This window comes from Camellia sinensis, chromosome 4 (genome assembly GCF_055761805.1).
Source record: "Camellia sinensis isolate YWXY chromosome 4, ASM5576180v1, whole genome shotgun sequence".
Lineage (NCBI taxonomy): Eukaryota > Viridiplantae > Streptophyta > Magnoliopsida > Ericales > Theaceae > Camellia > Camellia sinensis.
Window position 1 is genome coordinate 168,696,990 of NC_138964.1, and position 18,311 is coordinate 168,715,300.

An 18,311-nucleotide genomic window follows, 5' to 3' on the forward strand; every position below is an offset into this window, starting at 1 on the left:
AGGGCAATGTTGTAATAAGCGTGCGTGAGTGTGATGTATGTCTTCCAACCCCACGTCTTTCCCCCTTTTATTTACCAACTTATGATGGTTAGATTAGGGCATATTTCAATTAGCATACAGTATGATAGCATGTTGCATTCATTCATCTGTTTTACATGCACCGGGCTCGACGCATCATACTAACTGCATTTGTATTTCAATTCCAAGATTGAATACTTGTTAGCTGTTGCACCTCATATGCCATGTTTAGAATAGCCGAGCCTGCTATAGTTGCATTTTGCATGTGTTGTATTAGGCATTTCTGTATAATTAGGATCATGCATGGATTTCTAATTAGTTTCTGTTTTGGCTTGGAGTACTCGGTAAGTTTTATGCTTTAGCATCCTTGCATGCGTGTGAGTGACTGCCATGAATAGCATGCTTACCATGAGGCTATATGCTTATGTGATATAACTGCCTGAATGCCTGTGGGTGAAGGTCGGGTTATTTGAATTGGAACAATTCATCAAATGTGTGTTTTAAGCCCACTAGATAGTGGCAAAATCATGTTTTTCTAAGCCCACCTGAGGGTGGCAAATCCACGTCCTAGCCTACTTGCGGGTAGCACCATTAAACCATTTTCAAACAAACAAACATGAAATGTTTTGTTCCAATTCAAGCGATCCAGTCTATACTTATATGCTGTGCGCATCACATAGTAAATCTAGGCTAATAACCGGAATAAGAACACATAATGTTTTCAAAAATAGATATCATGGTTAGTAGAGGCCAATCTTTGATCGAGCGAGCGGGGGTGCTCACGAAGTGACCTTCCCCAATCGTACCCAAGTTCCCGAGCCGAGGCAACTTTGGTGATGACGGACACGTGGCCTTAGGCAAACGAGTCAGGGTTTCCTAAATTTTCCCAAAATAAAACATTTAGGTGGCGACTCTGTATTTGGCAAAGCAGTCCATGTTTGGCACTTCTTTCAAAAAAAATTTGTTTTCTCAAAACGATTTGCCAGATTTGGACTCTTTGGTTCAGACTTAGAACCGTGACAATTTGAGAGTCCTGAACTGTAGTGAGCCCAATATCGAACGGAACGGGGGGGACTCGTTCCTCTCCCGGGGCGTTCAGGGACGTCTACAAGGGGCTGGCGGAAGCCAATACAGTAAATAAACAATGTCCAATGAGCTGTGGCAGTCTGTATGCAAAAAGACTTTTCATTCAAATATATACAGTCAGACAAAACAGTATGTACATATATACAATCATTCGGTTCAGGGACCTAATCCCTATTAAACAGTACCGTAACAGTCTATACAGTCGTACAAAACAGATACAGAGACAGACGGGGAAATTAAAAACACCCCTAAGCCGTAGCTTGACAGGCTCGAAACCTCGCATTGAGGCACATAGGTTGGCTCGACAAAACTGGAGTTTACCCTGACGTTTCTAGCTGTGATCTAGTGCCTGTACACCTACATATATATATGAGCAGTGAGCTAAAGCCCAGTGAATAACATAATGCGTAAAGGGGTTAAGAATGAATGTCCTTACAGTATTGAAAACAGTTCGTTAATCCAGTATATCAGTCATTCAGCCATATGTGGTACATCCATTAGCATAACAGTACAGTAAACAGTTGGTCTTAAAAGACCGAACAGTAAATGATGGCCATCAATCAGTAACAGTAGTGGTTCCAACAAGGGAACCGATAGAGATCTCTGTAGCAGTAACAGTAAACAGTAGTTGCTAAGGATGTCACAATACAGTTCAGAATATAGGACATACATTCATTCAGTTAACAGTAATCAGTTCAGAAAGCAGTACAGTTCAGTTGTTTAGAAGATAATCATTTTGAACATATCTTTACACAATTGTTACTCACAGAGTTCTGGGCTACAGTAAGCTACAGCGCGTCCCCAGTCGCCAACCCTACACAGTTACAGATTGAACACACACTAAGCTACACAGTTGGGAAAGATAATAACTTAATTCCTAATTTGCCTCGGTGTGGTTCTGCATCTATATCCTCATTAAGATGCCTTAAACTAGGCCTAATAATGCCTAGGATGAGATGAGGATGCAAAGATGCACTTTAAAAACATTTTCAGAATTTTCAGAAAACAGGGGTCACAGCGTATGTTACTCTGCTCGAGCGGACATGCAGACAAAGGTTTCCGCTCGAGCGTTTTGCAAGACAGTAAAAAGTGCTGGATAGGTGAAAATCACGCTCGATTGGGCGCTTGACACCCGCTCGAGCATGAGACACAATGTCCCGCTCGAGCGTCAATTCTTCTGCTGAGCGGACTTCAAAACAGAACAAAATGCTGGGAGCACGATTTCCACGCTCGAGCGCCAGTCACCCCGCTCAAGCGTGAGTCCAAATTCTGGAAATTCCAGATTTGAACCTCAAGCTCAAAACCAAGTTTTTAAACCATAAATTCGATCCTCTTGGGCCAATTTTTCAGAAAACACATCAAAACTCCTACTTTAACATGATTCAAAGCTCAATTTGTAAAATCAAAGCCCAAGGGTGTTTCAAACAACTCAATTCAAACCAATTTTTCATGAATATGGAGAACATGCAAACATGCATGAATTTAAATCATTTCAAAGCTTTAAATACAAGCTCAAATGAGCTAACTCTTACAAAAACAAGATGAAAACATGGTTTATGACCAAAACATGGACATGCATGTGGCAAATTCATGAAGAACAAGCTCTAAAATGCAAGAGTATGCCATGCAAGCAATGATTAAGCTTCAATTCAACACTTTTGAACCAATTCATGACTTAACTCTTTATTCTACCATGATCCATGCTAGAAAGAACTTAAATACACAATAAGGAGGATGGAATTCATACCTAGGTTCCTCAATTACAAGTCTAGAGGCTCAATTATGCACTTAAGCTTTTAATTCTTCAAGATTCAAGCCAAAACTCTCAAGAACAACTCAACTCTCTCTCACTCTCTATCTTGGTCGGTTGGCTTCTCAAATGTGGCTGAACAATGTGTGTCTAAGTGTAATAAGGCTCACCATGTTGAGGTAGTGGCCACTAAGGATGGCAAAAATGGAAATAAAGCCAACTATGCAATGTCAATATTTAATCTAATTTAATCATACCTAACCAGTTTTCAGATAAATATGCCATAAAATCCTACAAATTCTAACTAACACAGAACATCAATCAATTTCAGATTCGGCCGCCGATAAGGCCTTCAATTCGCAATTTAACCATAAAAACACGAACAGATCAATTAACAATCAACAGATAGAAAATGCATTTAAACAGACACAGTTAATCAATCAGTTTCAGATTTCAGTCAGTCAGTTCAGTAGTTTATTCAGTTCACTTATCAGTCATAATCAGTTTCAGTTTAACGGTAATCAGTGGTTATTCAGTAAATAGTGACGAGGGTTGTTACAGACGCTAAACCTATGGGGGTGGGTTTGGGTCGTGACAGTCAAGATGTAGTTCAGAAGCAGAGGAGCCTTGCGTTGATTGATAGGCAAGTTAAGTAGCTTCTTTAAATCCTTGCTGGGATAGAAGTTTTTGCGAAAGTCCTTTGGAGGCTGAGGAAAAACTGCAGAATAAAACATACAGACATCAGAATATTTAGAAGGAACAAAGTATTAAAGACATGAGAAGCAAGTAAAAGTAAACATTTGTCTCTTACCATCTCCCTTTCTGAACAGTGTATGGCTAAGAGGGTAGAGGTGAAGGTCGTCATCTGGAAGGAACTCCCAGTTGCCCGAGACGGTGAAATAATCGTCCCCAGCGCCCTTGTTAGAATCAGGGAGGTCGGCGATGAGTTTGTATTCCGTAGACCTCGGCTTAAGGTAATAAATGTAGCATTTTTCTGACTTAAGGCCACACATGGTATAGCAGTACTGGATGTCAGCTAGAGTTACCCTAGCATTTTCTCGGCTAGCTAAGGCTATAATACCATTGATGACTCTGTAAGAGTTAATGGCTAATTACATTGGGTTAAGTTTATAATAGTGAAAGACTTCTCGGAAGAGAATATCGAGAGGGAGCCTAAGTCCACACTCTACAAAGGCTACGACTGGAAAAGGCTGGGTATGATGGAGTCCTCCTCCCCAGCCAATCTAAGGTGAGCATCAGCAGGGATGGCGAACTCCTGCCTAAAATATTCTAGCTTAAGTGGGGTGTCTACCTTCCGCCTCCACACACCCATGACGTCGGCTTAAGGGGAAAGTATTGGATTGTAAAAGGAAGTGGTTTATTAGGATTTACAAGACCTCAGCAAAACCCAAATGAATGCTGGGGCAAGGGTTTTGTCACTCCCCCAAAATAATACAATAAAGATAACTCATATGCGGAATAAGTATGAGAAATAACATACTTTCATACATCAGAGTCTACTTTTAACAACCAGTTAAATGCCATGTAGGCTTACATCTTTCCAAGTCATTGCTTGGTTACATAAATTGAGTCTCGCTCATTACATCTTAAGCCCTTGGCTTTACAAATACCAACATACACACAACAAACATAATTAAGAAGCTCTTGCTTCCAGAAATTCCATCCACGCTATTGCCTAGCACTCGGCCAAACAACAAATGAAGTAGTACAATCCCTCACTACATTATGCTTATGAAATGGTAAAACTCATTGTTTGATCTTCAAATCCGAAAAACATTCCCTGTACACATGTACAGGCAGGGGGTGAGCAAAAGCCACCGAACAATCTAATATTAAAATATTAAAAGATATGCAAGGACAAAGATACTTATACATATACGTGAAATCATATCATGTCAAAACCATATGATTTTATTACATAATCTCTTATATCCAAGGCCTGCATATTCATATGCCACTAAGACCAATCTTATTCCATTTTCCTTCAACTCATATCCAGTTCATATATGCTACTCAATTCATGAGTTAAATTCATTATCTTTCAACAACCAAAATGAGACTACAACTCAATGGTTTTCTAATTATGCACAACACACATAAACACTTCAAACTTTGCCATTTTACGGATATTTCGTCCGAAGGAACCGGCACCCATTTATATATAGATTTTCGGGTCTTTCACCTAAGACACTCCGACCAACTTGCTTTAAATGGAGTCCATCCCCTCTCTTCTCTCAAATAAATATACATATGCAATGTATTTATAAATATAATCATATATGGAGTGCATCCCCTTTCTCCTCCCAAATAAACATACATATACAATGTATTTATAACTTGATCATATATGGAGTACATCTCTTTTCTCCTCCCAATAAACATACATATGCAATGTATTTATAACATGGTCATATTTAATGACAACCAACTATAGATTAGCATTATATTGCCTAATCCTCATACAATTTCTACAATAATCATAACTATCCTTCACCGATAGCCCAATACATTTATTTCCAAGAGATGTTCAATATTGGAATAAATAGTTTATTCAAAACTTCCGTAGGTGAGATAATACATATCCAATATCACTATCTATATCAATAACCATTCAATTTAACATATTCAATGTTAATTCCAATTATTTATACAAAATAATCATTTTATAAAATTAGGGAAAAAAATCCCCATTTTTCCATTATTGACCCAAACACCCAAAATCAACTATTTTGGTAAGCCAAGATCTTATATTCAAACCTCACACTCATTTATCTCTTATACATCAAAAACCCCTCTTTTCATTTTACACCCAAATCTTAGATTTGTCCAAACCACAACCAAATCTCATCATCTATACACAATAGCAAATAACTAAGTTAAAAACCATATTAGAGTGTAGAAAATCCATACTTATTAAATATTACCATTTTGATCAAAATTCTCATTTCTCATTTCAATATAATTTCTAATACAATTCCAAGAGATAATACAGCCATATCCATATTCATATAGTCTCCACATGTTAATCAACATTCTCAATTTAGTCATTTCAAAACAAATTTATAACATATTATATATCAAACTTCCAAAGTTCTATCATTTCTCATCCTTCCAAGAAATCCCTCATTTAAATGCAACATGGTAAATTTTCACCGATAGCCAAAATAGTTATCTCTAACATATTAATTAAAAGATAACAACATGGACATACAATCCAACATATAACTATAACTTGGAATCTCCCATGATTCCCAACATTTAGAAACAAATCATATTCCACATTTTATCAAATATGAACAACTACACTAGTTTTCATATCACAATCACGTCCGGTAACCTCTCAAGGTCCATTTCTAACCGTGTCAGTTTTATTCCAACAAATACATTAAGTAAAATAATACCGTTAATGCCCAAGAAAACATCATTTTTTTTCCAAACTCATTCTCCAAGCATTATTCAATTATGACATCTTATTTTGATCGAAAACCCCAAAAGTTAAACGTAATTCATTTGTTTTCTTTATAAATGCTCTTTTGGCCACAAACCGGTAAAAATTTCAAAACCAATCGAATCGAAATCCGTTTTTGTTCAAATTTAAAACATAACTCTTTCATAACCTTACAAACATATTCCAAGTTTACACTTTTGCAATTTAAGTATCAACTTTTTATTTTTCTCAAAATTTCTCTTTTAAGAAAATAAAACACAAATTTTTCAAAAATTCTAATTAAATTATTCAACTCTAAACTCCATATAATCAAGCAAAAGTGCATAAAGAACTGTAGGAAAAATCTCTACTTAACAATTTACACAATATTCCTCAATATCAATTTTTTTTTCTCGAAAATAAATTTCAAAACTCAAGGATGAGATAAATATTTCAACATTAATTTCTCAAAATAAATTATCTAACCATAATATGATGTAAATATAATCCATACAACTATTAAATTCTATTTTCGGATTTCTTTTACAAAATTAACAACACAAAATAATTTTCCCAAAATCAGTCTCAAAATATCAATATTCTTAACATTTCAACATAATTTTTCTTCCAAAAATTGCCAAACAAAAATCTAAAAATATATCTATACGCAATACCTCTTATAATGATATATTTTCTCAAATATAACCCTAACATAGCTTTAATGTAAAAATATGAAGAGAGTCCCTACCTCAAATAATGAAGAAAAGCAAATCTGGAAGGCAAATCTTGCCCGATCATGAATCCGAGACTACCATTGTGAAGATCACGATGAGCTCTCCGACTTTCATTTACAACACGTTTACAAAATATCACTCTAAAGACTCCCACTCTAAGCTCAAAGCTTGAGTAACTATGGAAAATAGAGAGAGAGAGAGAGAGAGAGAGAGAGAGAGAGAGAGAGAGAGAGAGAGAGAGAGAGAGAGAGAGAGACGTTTGAAAGAAAGAGAGAGATGAGCTCTCTGCTCATCAAAAGCCAATAGGAAAATGAAGAAAGAAAAAAAAAAACGAGGGGAAATGATAGCAAGACAAAAATGGGGCCACCCATATGGGTGTGTCTCCCAAAGCTTGATTCTTTTCAAAAAAATATAATTTTTGTAATAATATCTCAAAATTTTATAATATAAATTATAAAATGATATAATTTTTCTCACCACAAATATAATATTTTGATCACTACGAAATATACATATTTTCATTGTTTATAAAAATATATAATTTTTCGCCATATGGTACACACCATAAAATCAACTATCAAATATTTATTATAATCCTATATAATAAATAATAACAACGCCTAAGGTGGTTACTATTAATCACCTAATTAAAAGAACCAAATAGTTAAACATGAGTCATTAAACAAACTCAAAGTAAATTAAATCTAAATCATGGGTCTCACCTATAAGTCAAACATGGTCCAATTATATACCAAAATAATCCCAACAAATTTATCTCAAATCCTGGTCCGAATACCCAAAGCTCAAATTTCAAATTCTGCTATAAATTAAACTGAACACCAATCAGTCCGTGAATTTTCATAAAATAAATACTCATCATTTAATTCTAAAATTTTTATCCAATGTGCTAGACTCATATGGGAACGACATATAAAAATTTCATAACTTTTGGAGATCGGTAACTATTTTTAAAAAATACGAAACCAAACTGTTTTTGCACAGAATTTACACAACACTCAAATTCGAAAATTTGCTCAATTAAATTATGCACTAGCTATTTTCAAAAAAAATTCTGGGTCACTACAAGTTTTTGAAGATCTAAAGGGAGTTTTGTTTTAATTTTTTCTAAAGTTTGTAAGTCCTAGAACAAGTCCCAAACCTAAGGCTATAGAAACAAGGATTGAGGGCAAGAATCCAGAAAAAGAAACAGAATACAGAAACAAGAACATGATTCAGACTCAAGAAGACGAACAAGAATTCAAAGAACACTGGGTAAAATTTGTGCAAGTAAGCAAGACCAAGAACAGTGGCAAAATGAACAGTATGTGTGTGTGTGTATGCCCGCAACAGATTGTGCAAATGGTGGAAATCAACAAAGAAGTAACAAATTAAGAGCATGAATAAAAACACCATGGCAATGTACAATCACAGCAGTTTGAAGCAAAACAAGAAATTGAAGTAAGAAGGAACAGTCGCTTACCAAGAAAAAAAGGCCAGTGTGAAGTACGCCGGTGTCAAACGGTGGCAGTAAGCAAAGAAGTGCAGCAAAAGCCTTGCTGGAAGGGGAGAGTGAAAGTGGTTGCAGAAAAGCTTCACGGAATCAGCAATGGAGGATTTGGGAGTAGAGAGAGAGTTTTGAACGAAAACGAAGATGCAAAAGTGAAATGACGAAGAGAGAGGGATGATTTTGATCAAACACGTAGAATGGCGGCAAAATGGTAATTAGTGTGCCTAGGATGACGTGCTTGTCAGACGGGGCACGCAGATGCAATGCGACTTGATGGCGCGTGTGAGGCACGGCTTAATAGGGGAAAAACGCGTGGCAAAAACGGTTGAAATACTGTGCGTGACAGCTCATACGCGTGTTAAAACTCTTGGAGTTCTTGATTTAATGGAGCAGGACCTCGGCTAGGGGGACGATCTCGGCTGAGAAACTTAGACAAACTTGGTTATTGGTTCTGAAGCATTGATGAAAACAGACCAAGTCTTGATTGTTTTAGCCGACGAATGATGACCATGGTAATGAAGGACAAAACGAGATTAGCCAATGTGCTAAATGGGAGAAACGATGTAGGTTCCATCACCTCAGGATGCCGAGGTAATAGAACCTAGGGACAGTTGTGGGGACATAATTTTTTAATGACAACACGTGGTGGAAGTGGCACCGAAGTGCCAACCGGGGTGCCACGTATTCTGGTCATTACGCCGAGATAATCTCGGATAGGCCGAGGTTATCTGCAAGGATACCGGAATCCAAGATAAGCGGATAAGGGACGAGAGTTTTTGAATAAGAGAGGACATCGGTTTGGATAAAAATAAGACTCTTAGAGAGTTTATCCCAATCTAACCGGGAGTCCAGGATTAGCATTGAGCCAAAGTCCATTGAAGCCAGGCTTCTATTGGGATTAGGTCAGTGTTGACTATAAAAGAGAGGCACCCTCGTGGGTCTAAGGTACGCTTTTTGTATTCTGAATAGTGAGTTAAGCACTTTTGCTATCTTTGAGAGATAACTGACTTGATCGTCGGAGTGCCCCGGGTGGACGAACCACCGCCGGAATCTTATCTTTCTGTGGCAAGTTGTTCGGACTTAATCTATTTTGCCGGTATTCTCTAGCTGAGTACCTGTTTGGCAGTGTGGTCAGAAATTGACACACAAAATAAGGTAACATTATGTTTGGATCATAAATTTGGAAATATAAAGGAAAATAGACACACAAACCAAAAAAAAAAAAACTTATGTTTTATTTACATCTCTTAACTTTTTTCTTTCCATTTTAAATCGCCATCCAAATTTGTAATTCAAACAAAATTTAAAAATAAATAAAACTTATTAGAACAAGAACCTAATGTGCACAAAAAATAATTGGGGCAGTACTGTAGCAAATTAATCAATCACACATTAAAATTTTCTTGTAAAGTCTTTATTTTAAAATTTTAATTATAGATAAATCAAAAATATGGGCATAAATGTCCTTCAACCATTGTGGGCCACCGCAGATTGTGAGGATACGGCTCTCTAGTTTGGGCCACTCTCACTGAACCTTTTAGCCCAATTATCCGTAAGGCCCATTTAGACCAACAATTCGGGAGATTTTATTTGAACCCAAAATATGTCTCAGTATGCCTAATTTAAATTCATAAATTTTAATTCATATCCTGATATGAATTTACTAATAAGGACAACACATATTAAATCTCAATATATATATATTTTCTCATGGTACACCCTAATCAGTTATTCTTATTCAAATCTCTGTATCTTCTTCCCTAATAGATCAAAGTTATTTCTTCTTCTTCTTCTTCTTCTTCTTCTTCTTCTTCTTCTTCCTCCCTCCAAAACTCCAATCCACCCTACCAAAACGCACCATCATCATCAACATCAACATCATTGTTTTTTATTATTTTGAAATCCTAAACCATAGAAGAAAGTTTGAACAAAATCAAATAATGGATGAGAGTAATAATCAAAATAATTTTTTGAAGCACATCAAAAAGGAGATAAGTATTCATATAAAGGGGTTTCACAATTTTTGTAGAGCACTATCAATTATTTTATATATGTTTTTTTGACAAAAATTAAAGGGCTCAGTAATTAAATTAATAATAACATATTATTAGAGTTGTTCTTATTTTGTCATTTAAATAGTATATTGTTTGAAAACTAGCATTTCTTGTTAGTGCCTGATGCTTATGTGCTTATAAGTTTGGTTTTTACTTTTCCACAAGCATTCTCGTGGATATGATATAATGTAAAAGTTTTTTTTTTTTTTGTATTGAAAAGTTTTATAATGCTTATGTAAAAGTTTGGTTTTTTCTATATTTATAATGTTTATGTGCTTATAAGTTTGATTTTTTTTTTCTTTTCTGTATTTGAGAATTATTTTCTGTATTGAAAAGATTTGAAATAATTTAGTCTGTTTATTATTTATTATTTGGGTTTACCTTAAGGGTAATTTGGGAAAAATAATAGGGTATAATGAGAGTGAAATAAAATTTTAAATAATTAAATAAGGTGTCCTTAAAAATTGGAAGCACTTAATAATTTTTTGGATGTAAATAGAATCCCCCAATAATTCACATCCAACTAGCCTTTTATTTTTAAAGCCCTTGTTAGATCCAAAACTATTGGTCATGGACCAGAGGCCCAATCGTTTAACAATCACCTAAGGTTTAGACTCTAAGCATGTGTTTAGTTAGATGGTTTGATGACAGAAATGTAATTCCACTTTTTCATTAGTTATAATGGAAAATACATGGAAAACAAAATGTGAGGGAAATGCAATCCCATTTTTGTCTTTAAGGCTTTTGTTTTGTTTTTTTCATTTTTTAACTCAATTCAATATAACTTAAAATTCGAATTTTATCAATTCTTTCTCATTTTGTTTCTATTTTCTTTTTCTTTTTCTTTTTTTTTATTTTTTATTTTTATTTTTCTCGTCAAATCCTTTCATCAAACACAGGCTAAGAAAATTTCTTGATGCACTTGATTGGGCCAGACCCATCATTAAATTCAGCCAAGTTGAGCTAGGCCCAAGGCTTATGTAAAATTTACTTTCTTCATTTGTTGTTCATTCTTTCAGCTCAATGATTTTTTTTTTTTTTTGTATCACTAAATAAATAAACAACCGTATTGAATTTTTTTTAGTGATTTTTTTTCAATTTTTTCATAAATTTTTTATATATAAATTTAAAAAGGAAAATATTTACGAATAAATCTAGGGAGTTTACTTAGAAAGGGTAAATTATAAATATACCCCTGAGGTTTACTTAAAATACGAATTGCCCCTTATAGTTTGGAAAATTAAAAATACCTCCCCATCAAAAAAATTTCTTAAAAAAAATAAAACCAAAGAAGAAGTCAAGTAGGGCTCATTCCTTCTCTCTCTCTCTCTGGTGTGTGGTTGTGCCCAGGTTCGATCTCCAGCTACCCTTCCCAGGTCATTCTTCTCATTTTCCTCATTTTCTGTATCTCTCTTTGCTCTCTTCTCTTGTAACCAGGCCTTCTTTTTTAAAAAAAAAAAAAAATTCTACATATGGGTTTATTTTGCACTTGTGTTGTGTTAAATGCTTTGATCTGTTGCTGAATTTCTGTGTTACAATAGTGATTTTTTTGCTGCAATTATGCTGATTATGATAGTTTTATGTTTCTTTAGCAATGAATTGTTGATTATCCTAAGTTTTGGTGTGTGCATTAATACTGAATTTCTTGTAAGATAGCTAATAGGTATACAATTACAATTAAATTTGATGGGGTCTGTGGCATAGATTTTTGACATGATGGTATAAAAGGGTCGTTTGGGATGTGGCCTTTTTTAGTGGTTTTTTGGGGATTTTTTTTTTTTTTTTTTGCTTTTTATAAGGTGAAAAAATGTTAATTATGGTTTGGAATGACTTTTTTTAGTGGCTTTTTTTAGTCTAAAAACCCAAAATGTAATAGTGAAAATCAACTGCACCGAAGATAGGTAAATGCGGTCTTGTATATATATATATATGGTAGTAGATTCCATTAAACTGGAGCAAAATACCCAATAAACCTTTTGTTTATTCTTTTACAAATATTATGACAATTACTTTATGGGAATTGTGTTTATCCCTCTTTGTTTTTTACACATTTAAGTGATTTGTAAAGTTTAGGCAACAAGGATCCTCTGTCTCCAAAATGCATTCGAAATTGCTTACGGGGAAGTATATTTCACGCTCGAGTGACCTTGTTATATCAGTCCGTAAATTAGGGTTTCAGATCACTTTTTGCATCCCTCTCTCTCTCTAAAACTCTCCAAATTTCCAGGTCTAGAGCTTCTCTCTCTAGAAGTCATCTTTTCTCTTTGATTTCTCCAAATCCATTGGGATTTAGGCCTAAGTTCTTTACCAAAGTTGGTTATCACCTCGAGGGCTTCATTGTGTGCGGTGGAGATCGAGTTTTGACACCGTAGATTTTGGAGTTTCATCTCAGATTCTCTTCAAAACTTGAGGTAGGGATTTTCTACACTCTAATATGATTTTTAGCTTAGTTATTTGCTATTGTGTATAGATGATGAGATTTGGTTGTGGTTTGGACAAATCTAGGATTTGGGTATGAAATGAAAAGAGGGGTTTTGGTGAATATGAGGTAAACGAGTATGAGGCTTGAATATAAGATCATGTTGTGCCAAAATAGTTGATTTTGGTGTTTGGGTTGATATTTGGTGAAAGGGGGATTCTGCCCTAATTTTGATTAAATTATTATTTTGCATAAATAATTGGGATTAATATTGAAAACGTGAAATTGAAAGGTTGTGATTATATATGGTGATATTGGATATGCATTATCTCACCTATGGAAGTTTTCAATAAACTGTTTATTTTGATATTGAACATCTCTTTAGAAATAATTGCATTGGGCTACCGGTGGAGGATAGCTATGATTGTTGTAGAATTACATGAAGATTAGACGATTTAATGCTAATCCATTGTTGATGTCATTGAATATGACCATGTTATAGATACATTGTATATGTATGTTTATTGGGAGGAGAAAGAGGATGTACTCCATATGTGATTATGTTTATAAATACATTACATATGTATATTTGTTTGGGAGGAGAAAGGGGATAGACTCCATTTAAAGCAAGTTGGCCGGAGTGTTCTAGGTGAAAGACCCGAAATTTTATATAGAAATGGGTGTCGATTCCTTCGGACGAAATATCTGTAAAATGGCAAGTTTGAAGTGTTTATGTGAGTTTTGCATAATTGAAAAATCATTGAGTTGTAGTCTTATTTTGATTGTTGAAAGATAACGAATTTAACTCATGAATTGAGTAGCATATATGAACTGGAAATGAAATTAAAGGAAAATGGAATAAGGTTGGTCTTAGTGGCATATGGATATGCAGGTCTTGTGGATGTTTTAAGATCGGTATTGTTTATGTACGTGGTATTTATACCTTTGCTAACCTCATAAATTGTGTTAGATTATTTCTACTGGGATGTTGGCTCACCCAATATGGGAATATCATTTTCAGGTGCAGGTGAGATGTTTCTTCCAAGGCAATAGCATGGATGGACTTTCAGAAGCAAGGGCTTCTTATTTATGCCTTATGTGTGTATGTTTGTTATTTGTAAAGCCGAGGGCTTAAGATGTATGAGCGAGACTCAATTTATGTAACCAAGCGATGACTTGGAAAGATGTGAGCCTACATGGCATTTGACTGGTTGTTAAACAGTGACCTCTGATATATGAAAGTATGCTGTTTCTCATTTTTGTTCCACATATAAGTTATCATTATTGTATTATTTTGGGGGTGTTACAGGAAATTTGTCACTTTTCCCCATCTAGAAGGAGCATTTTTATGGTTTTTATGTATTTATTTATTTATTTTATTATTATTATTTTAATTTTTATAGTTAAGGGGTCTAATCTATGTTTTTGAAGTGGAGAGGGTAAAATGATATTCAATAGTAGTTGAGGGGTTATTCGTGTAGTTAACCCAAAAAAACAACCACAGTCTCTAGGGTGTCTCACGCTTAAGCCAGGAACGAGTGCCTCCACCTCCCATCGCCATGTTGCCTCGGTTCAATCCTTTTGAGGCATTGTCTTGCTTAGCTTCTCACCAAAGTGAGTGCTTAGGCATTCTTTTCAAAACACTAACCCAATTGATTGGTGTGTCACACTTAAGCCTTAATTGCCTAGGCTTGAGTTTAAGGCAACGCATGCTATATCCTCATCTAGCATAGCTTGATCACAAAAGGGAACATGTAGGGGTTCATGATTGGTCCATGTGCACCTCACTAAACTAAAACATGGCACCATGTCCATAAGAGATGACGACATGGTGATAACATGGTGATTCCACTTGGTGGAGCCTAATGTCACGAATTGGACACTTGTCATCCTCCCGAGAAGTTGGCTCCACGAGTGGTATTGCATCCCCCGTGAATTATGCCCAATGGCCAACCCATGAGATGCGATAGGGATCTACCCTACCTACCTTGCCGCTCACACACTAATGCGCTTGCAAGGTACTTGGTGTAGAACTCGCATCCCTAATGAGTCGGTACATGACACTAAGGTGTGTACCTACAGTAACTTTCATGACTAATAAATTGTTTCGTGCCCAATGGAAACAATAAAACATTGTAAAATTGCTTTGTTTTATATAATTTTGATGATGCAGGAGGTGATTCTGGTGACTAGGCTTGAAAGTTACAGTGATTGGAAGTTGTTACTCATGTTATTCAGACCTTGTGATTTGAATTTCACATCATTCTGTGAGTTTGTAAATAGTGGTGTCTGGTCTGAGTATTTAAATTAGACAATGACTTTTCTGTCTTATTAATTTGTGACATGTCTGTTCGCGTAAGCTATGTTGCTGTCCAGACAATGGTAGTATAATTCCATGAAAGCTGAATAGTCGTAGTACAGTACTTGTATTGTTGTTTACATAGGAAACTTTACTTTTAAATCCTTCCATTATTTCAGTCACATATAAAATGGTAACCATTTCCAGGAACTCATAACTACTTTATCTCGGTATCTTTGGACAGTGACTAAAGGTATAGTCACTCCATATTGGTTACTTAACCTCTTTCTGTCAGAAGCTTTGGTCATCCGATATTTAGTTAGGACTAAACTAAAAAGATTCAACTGACTTGCAACTAAACTATACTTTTGGCCCCTGTATTTTCTAGAAACCTTAGGGGTGTTGGTGTGATGTACTTAATTAACCATGAGGGCAAAATAGTAAAATCCGAACTCCTGTTGATGACCATCAGTAGATCATCCTGCCATGGGGTGTTATTATAAGTTGGGGGTATCCTTATATTTGTCAAAATTCTCAAGGGGTGCCAATGTAATTTACGATAAATAAAATAATGTAGAGTTCCTTAGATACAAAGAACATTCAGTTATGATTCAGTTGTATCTTCTACAACCACTACATGTTGAAGTACTGACAGCTCTCAAAGCATTTTAAAATGAATGTTCTTCCATCCTTTCGTTTCTGCTCAATTGCTACAAAATTTCGTGTATCTATAATTTAATATTATTTACATTATTTTTCTCTTAACTGATCTATCAAGATTTCCCTCAATTTTAGATGTCTCAAAGTTATGACAGCCGTACAACAATCTTCTCTCCAGAAGGTCGTCTTTACTCGGTCGAATACGCGATGGAAGCGATCGGAAACGCCGGGACTGTAATTGGAATACTATCAAAAGACAGGGTTGTCCTAGTTGGGGAAAAGAAAGTCACTTCCAAACTCTTACAAACCTCAACATCCACTGAGAAAATGCACCGCCTATCCACTTAAAGTTGTTCATTAGCCCGGTGTGGACATTGGTCATTTGATCAGCGTGAATCTCGTCATTTGTCTCGTTTAGTTCGATTTCGTGGTTCAAGGCTCCATGATGGTACGGAGTTTATCGGCTGAACGATTTCACAGGGAGCCGTTTTGTTGGCCTTGTGCCCGGCTTTGACCCGCAAGGCGTCATCTTCCACTTTGCAGTATTCCTCAACTTTCTTCATTAATGACCAGATTGTTTTGGGGGGCCTTCTGGTCAAGGAGCTGCGGAGGGCACTATTGGGATGCAACCCCATTTTAAAGGCGGTGATGGCCATAGAGTCATTGCATGCGTCATCTACCAGATTAAAACATTCCCAATAGTGCGCCGAATACGCACGAAGGGTTTCTCCTGGTTGGATTTGTATTGCCCAGAGAGAATTGGCTTGCTTCGGCTGGACCTCATTGGTGATGGACCTAGCCCTGAAGGATTTTTGGAGTTGGTGGAAGTTCTTGATTGATGCCGGTTCCAATTTCTAATACCATCTGACAGCCAGTGGTCCAAAACTACTCAGAAAAATTCGACACATGAAGGCCTCGTCATCTGCATGAAGTGTCATGGCCTGTTTGTAATGACGGATGTGATCGGTGGGATCTGATTTTCCATCATACATGGTGAATGATGGGCTTTGAACTTTTTAGGTAGCACTGCCCTTGCAATCCGTCGCACAAAGGGATCATGTTGATCCTCGTCATCTGAACCATTTCTTCTTTGCTTATTCCGTGCACGGGGACTCCCTTCGGAGGAACTGGAGGTTTCAACTAGTCCCTTCTTTTTGGGTTCTGGAGATGATAAGTCAGAATCACTGTCACTATCTTGTCTTCGAACTCGAGGTCGTCAACCATCCTTTCACAAAGGTCGTCCTGGATCCTGGCGTGCAGCTTGTTGGGATTTTGCCACTTCCAAGGCCAAATCCTATCGAAGGCGCTCGTTGTCAGCGATCATGTTTTCCAACCTCTGTTCGTTTTGCCTCGCCTGATCCATGATCGCTTGCATTATCTCATGTGCTGAAGTCGAGGGTGAGGTCTGGGCAACTAATTCGAAGTTCAAGGCTCGCCGTGCGGTGATATTCTCCGGTCCCAGCATGTTTCTTGGAGTGAGGTCTCTCGGTGTAGTTTCATCAGCGACTATCGGAGGATCTTCCGTTACGCCCGCCATGGATGTACTTGAGTATTCCAACAGACGGCGCCAATTGTAGAGAAGTGATATGGAAATACTCTTAGGATCCTGTTGAACACTCGTGATCCTCAGCTAGTCACCTGAAAAGGAATGAACACTCTGGTCAGGGGTGTTGGAATTAGCACTCCGACGGATAAGTCAGTGTATACTCTCTTGGTTACTTATATCTCAAGTTAAACTTGTTCTCACATACATTTTCTAGCTGATGCTCTTCTCTTTTATAGCCGTCCTTGATGTTGATGGTTGGGCCCACTTTTTATCTAATCAACAATCGTAATATTCGGCTAGATCTTCATATTCGGCCCGGTTCACACCTGCTACTAAGGCCGATCTGTCTATTTGGCCTCTATCCCTCTGGACTATGAGCCGTATAGCACACAACTTGATTTCCTTCTTTAAGATATTCGGCTAACCTACGTAGCAAGTTACTCGGCCACCACAATCACTTTTTAACATTATATTATTTATATTGTGATTTTTATTATTATCATTTTTTTTGTAATAAGTAAATTTTTTTTTTCTGACAATAAAAATTATACCATTTTATGATTCATACTACACATTTTTGTAATGTGATTATAAAAGAACATACTACATATTTTGTTTTAGGGGCATGTACGATAGCCTTTTTCCTAGTAACAAAGGCATAATCAACATTACTATGACATACAATTTGAAAAACAAAATGTGATACATAAATATAATTATTATAATAGCATTATAAGCAGTTGATTCGTACAATATACGTGTTATTTTTTTAAAAATATTTGATGGTATA

The 18,311-nt window shown here is 36.1% G+C and overlaps 1 long non-coding RNA gene across 1 annotated transcript; it reads left to right on the forward strand.

Moving 5' to 3' along the window:
* The first annotated feature begins 11,764 nt into the window (after positions 1 to 11,764).
* LOC145823497 (uncharacterized) lies at positions 11,765 to 14,272 on the forward strand. Its single transcript, XR_014365777.1, has 2 exons — positions 11,765 to 11,973; positions 14,038 to 14,272. It is a non-coding gene; the product is annotated as an uncharacterized LOC145823497 (long non-coding RNA).
* Positions 14,273 to 18,311: the final 4,039 nt, after the last annotated feature.